Source organism: Haemaphysalis longicornis, unplaced genomic scaffold (genome assembly GCF_048455015.1).
Source record: "Haemaphysalis longicornis isolate Haplotype H1 unplaced genomic scaffold, Haemaphysalis longicornis Haplotype H1 scaffold_6, whole genome shotgun sequence".
Classification (NCBI taxonomy): Eukaryota; Metazoa; Arthropoda; class Arachnida; order Ixodida; family Ixodidae; genus Haemaphysalis; species Haemaphysalis longicornis.
Window position 1 is genome coordinate 48,681,729 of NW_027526407.1, and position 5,344 is coordinate 48,687,072.

Sequence of the window (5,344 nt, forward strand, 5' to 3'; positions counted from 1 at the left end):
CGCCTCATCGCCTGCGTTGCGTTGGCGCGTTAAACCCTACAATCAACAACATCGAAAAGTTTTACTAAATAACGCTTGAAAGGACCCCCTTTATCAGCAAAAGATTTCTCTGATAACATCAAAGTTACATCACCCTTCGAGCGTAAGTATACTGCACCATGATGAAAAACACGGGCAGTTTGCTGAAAGGTCCGCGGATTTTCAAATTGCTGTCTCTATTAATTAAGCACGCGAAACTCAGTAATGCGTAGCTAATTACAGCTTCGCAGACTTGTGAATGTGAAGGAGCGTATGTTCTAAGCGTTCCGAAAATATTTGCCCTCAACGGGCGTTGTCTAACCATTCTGAAGGCACCAAAAGGAGCAAGAAGGGCGCCAAGAGGCACGATATGCGCCGCCGTTATCAGGAAAATCTTTTGCTGATAAGGGGGGTCTTTTCAAGCGTTCTTTAGCGAAACTTTTCGCTCAACGGGTGTGGGTATAGCCCTGCAAAAGAGAGTCAGTGCGTACACCCTTAAGGGAGTCAAAGTTTACACCCTTTCGCGGAGCCTTATGTGACACCTTTGAGTGAAAAGTTTGGTTAAAGAATGCTTGAAAAGACCCCCCTTATCAGCAAAAGATTTTCCTGATAACGGCGACGCAAATCGGGCCTCTTGGCGCCCTTCTTGCGCATTTTGGCGCCGTCGGAATGGTGAGAAGACGGCCGTTGAGGGCAAAGGCAGCACGCAGGCCGAGTTGAGACGTACGTATTTCGTCACCATTGGGTAGTGGCTAGTACCACTAGCCTGTGGCTATAGTGGTTAGTACCTGTGCTAACATGCACAGCTAGTGGCTAGTACCTGTGGCTAGTACCACTAGTTTTGAAGCTTTTAGCCTTAGCTTGACCAGACAAATTATGTAATCAGTTCGACACGCATTAAGGAACATTATTAGAGGCATTTAATGGTGGAGTCTGTCCGTGAAAAGGCGTTCTCTGCTCCAATGACGTGTTGAGGTTGGATGGCGGCACAGTGGCCGGCAGGTGTCGTCATCTCGTCAGAGATTGAGCCCAACGTCAGAGCCGTAAGCCTGATTCAGCATCTTTTCAGCATTTTTTTTTCACTTTTGTTCCTTTCTCTTTCATTTTTTTTAAATTTCGTTTACTCGGTCAGTTATCGCATTACTGTTTCTTTACTTAATTCAGTACATTTATTTCTATCGTCGAATAGGACTTACATCTGGTATGAAGCGAAAATTTGACCATGTGTGAGCATTATTTTTGTTTGCTGGTGTGCTTTCGGTGCCTCTGACTAAAGCTGAATGCTTTGGTGAGTGGACCAAGGGACGACAACAAACGTGAATCCTTTAATGCATTTTTATTGACCATATATTCACTGCCAGGGCGCACTTTCTTTCCACATGAAGGATCCCGCTGGCCAGGCGAGTAGGCGGAAACACAACCAAACGTCTTTTGACTCTTGGCAGCGTCAACAGACACTGACGCCGCCATCACTACGAACACCGGCCCGCGCAAACACTGTCTATCCCCGGTGAGTTCGAAGCAAACGTCTCTCTGGGGGCGACGACTCAGTCCAGGTTCCTCACAGGCTCACATCCTTCGCACAGGTAGTGCACCACTCGGACAGGGCTGCTAGGCATCCGGCTGGTCATTCAACCTGAAAATGCATACTTATTAGCAATGCCAGAGACGATTGCAAGACACACATGGAATAATCTTTGCGCCATTTCGGTACAATCTGTAAGAATCGAAGTGCAAGTGTTCCTTGAACAACGGCGACATCCTAGTAGAGTGTACTAGAACACCCTAATCCTAGTGAACGCCCGTTCAGTTGTTTGCTTAGTAGTTGGAACCACGGATCCGCGCATTGAGGCCGGGCTATGCGGCCACCATGCGCCAGCACAGCGGGTGATCATATGCTTACTTTACACGTACTACACGAAAAATGACAAGTGTTTAAGGCCTTAGGATACCGAGCGACATTATTTGGGCGGGCCGTGCTACACGCGAAGGCATTAAATGTGTTAGGCATGATGGCGATAATGACCAAACAGCTATATGCACTCAAATTTTAGAAGCTTTAACAGACAAAAACGTCGTATAAGAATTCATTTTTTTTTTCGAAGGAAAACGTTATGAGAAATAATGTTTTCTAAACAATGGTGTGAGCCGTTTCTAAAAGTGGCTTCAGCAGCTGCCGTTGGCCAGTGGTAGCCAAATCCGAAAAATTCAAAACGAAAAGTAACACGATTTTTTGCGTTTTTTCCGCTGTTTTAGTGAACTTCGTCTTCAGAACTTCGCAACCAAGATAGCACAAAAAATTGTCTTATTTCGAAGTTCGGATACGTTTCTGCGTCGACACTCTGGTGCTGAGAGTTTCGTTGGTTTTATTTGGTGCTCATCGCGTTAGACAGAAGGAATATTTAAGGCGTTCGTGAAGGCGAATGAGTTGTGCAGAACTCCTTAAACCAAAAAACACATTAGAGCCAATGGCATTAGGTTTTTACGTTGTTGCAGATCGGCCTTGCTCGGCCCAGGTGTGGAATGGAGCCTGCAACATGCCGCTGAACCATGAAATGCCAGCGGCAGTACCTGGTTGAGCATGTGACTCTCCGATGCTCCGACAGCTGCCTTGTAGACGCCCAGGCGGTCCAAAAAGTCCGCAACGCTCTGCGGGTCATCGTAGCCGCCATGGACTGGAACGGTGACTGGCGGTGCTGGCGCTGAATTTTCCAACAGCAAGAGGCGGTTAGTGATGACGTCGCAAAGGCTGGCCACTTCCCCAAGGGCGTCGTCTGCATTCACCATCGCTGCCAACAAAAAACGACAATCACAGCAGTGAACAGCATACACTAAACGAAGTCACGGAACCACCGCTAAAACGTAGCACACAAGCCGGTTGCAAAACCACGCGCCACTGTTGCAGATCGGCCTTGCTGCTACCGGCAAGGAGCATACGCTGAAGCTGTGGTTCAAAAACACAGCGGTTTATTCGCCGCTCACAACACAATTGGTGCTTGACGGGTGCAGTCGGGCGCCAGTGGCGATCTTCCAAAACCGGCACGGCCGACGCTGGCTGCCCTCAGCTGCAGTCGCCGGCACTCTCGACAGGGACCGTGCGTGAAGGCGTCCGCCTTCCACAGAGGCTCCCACGGCTCGGCCCGGATGGCAGCAGAACGGTGCCACAGGTGGCCCCCTAAGACCCGGGGGCCCTTGCAGAAGGCCCAAACGTGGCAGGGTCCTGTCCGCGGGCCTTGCTCCGCGGGGGTGGTGTCCGGCGCAGTCGTCAGCAGCTGTCCCTGCAAGCAAGCAAGAAAAAGAGCCCCCCGGGCTGGCGCGCACGCCGGTTATGAAGAATCATCCGAGCCACCGCGCATACTTCTGCGCAGGGTAATCGCTAGGCTCTTTCCTGGTGCGCCATCAACAAGATATGCCGGCCGCGCTGCTTCAATGCTCGCACGTAAACACACGCACGTGTCCAAGCGTCGATGGCCAGCATGGGTTCCAACAACGTGCAGCAGCAAATTAATGGCAGTAAAACTTAAGGCATTAAGCACTTAATGCCATTTTTTGTGTACGTGTGGCACGGGTATTAGAGTGATTATGGTCTTTACAATTGCCTCAAAACATCGTGCTCATTTTGCTCCCAAAGCAACGCGAGCAAATTACTGCCAGTGAATGTTTTCACGTTTTCTTCACCGCACTTTTTCTTCGAAGTGCTTCTCGGAGATTTTTTTTTTTTTTTGGGGGGGGGGGAGGGGGAGGGAGGGGTGGTTGCAACGTCGCAATCACGCGTGTCTAGCGTGGTTGCATTGCGGCTGTAAGGCCAAGCACATGTGGGCAGACACGTGTGTTTGGCCATTTAATGCAGGCTGCCGTCCCGTTTCGGCAGTATTTTTAATGGCCTGGAGGTGAAGCAAAAAATCCCAGTTAAGCTCCTCTACGGGACTCCCGTCCCCAGAACAGTTTTGCCCGACGGGGGTAATCACCGCACAGCGAACGATCGATGCACATCTGGAGCTCCCGTAACACGGCATTTGACCGTTGCGTCTGCAATGCGCCGAAGACAGCGCTCCAAAATTACTCAGCATTCACTGGCACTAGAAATGTTTTTTTTTAAAAACCTAATCTCCAAATTTTTAGACCGCTTCGGTTAAATTTGTCCGCTTGAGGCCAGTTTTTCTTTTCCCATACCTAAGAAGTTCGCTACACGCGAGCAGAATAAGTGATTTGTTTGCTGGTTTCGAGGCTAGTTATTTTTCTTTTTTGTGAAAGTTCTGAGCGAACTAGCAATATATGTCCGCAATGCCCCTGATTCGGAGGCTAGATCGTAATAAAAATAATGGTTGCTACAAGTTATGTTCATATGGACATAACGAATGTCCATATATGAACATTCGTTACGGAATGTCCATATATGGACATACGTTATGTCCATATATGGACATAACGAATGAGCTACGGCTTTTTTTTAAAAAAGTGCTCAGCGGGAAAATACATCAATGGCCTTGGTTAATCCCAGATAGCGGAAAAACGTCGCCAACGTTTTTTTTTTTTTTTTGCGGTATTGAACTCGTCCAGAGTGTAATTTCCTCAGATATACCGCTTTTTTTGGACGAGTTTGGGCGTGCTACGTACAGTCGAAAGTTTTGTGACAGTGAACACGGGAGCGCGTGCCGCTCAATACATGCAGAGCGCACTGATGAGAGGCTAGCGTGCTCTCGCAGTTTGTGCGTCAAGCGGCCGCACTCCCTGAAACCGCTTTATCGCACAGCTGCCTGCTGCATTATTGACGTCACGAAGGAAAACGAATTTTTTATTACCCAATCGGGCAGCCAAAAGCAAACGTTTCGCGCTTGATAAAAAGTTCCTCATCGGCACAAGTATTCTCTGAAATCGTTTCCAGATGTCTAACGCAGCTACCGCAGCAGACAACGGCGCAATCAACCGTTTTCGAGGAGGGGATCCGCCGAATGTACGAACTACGAAAGTTTGTCATCTCATCGCTAGACCGCTCTGCGTGCACTGAGCGGCGCGCGATCAGTGTTTACTGTCATAAAGCTTTCGAAGGTGCCTTTTCCGGACTGCCACGTATACTCCTAGTGAATTGATTTGAAGGGACTGGTGAATGAATCACTCCTTGGCATCGAAATTCCGCAGCTTCCGGGTAAACAAGACCTACAACTGTCAACACGACACTCCGTTCATGTGCAATTTCTTAAGGGCGAAGCATGTACGGAAGACGGCGCGCCTTTTCTCCGGAAACAGGTCCAGGAACCGACAGGAACCAGGCTGCCTGACCGATTACGGTGAGCGAAAAAAAAAAAAAAAAGCATGTGTAAACCCG

At 48.8% G+C, this 5,344-nt stretch overlaps 1 long non-coding RNA gene across 1 annotated transcript; it reads right to left on the reverse strand.

Annotated features, from left to right (window-relative positions):
- Positions 1-1,347: 1,347 nt before the first annotated feature.
- On the reverse strand, positions 1,348-2,993 carry LOC144141543 (uncharacterized). Its single transcript, XR_013316637.1, has 2 exons — positions 2,590-2,993; positions 1,348-1,654 (listed from the first exon to the last, which is right to left on the reverse strand). It is a non-coding gene; the product is annotated as an uncharacterized LOC144141543 (long non-coding RNA).
- Positions 2,994-5,344: the final 2,351 nt, after the last annotated feature.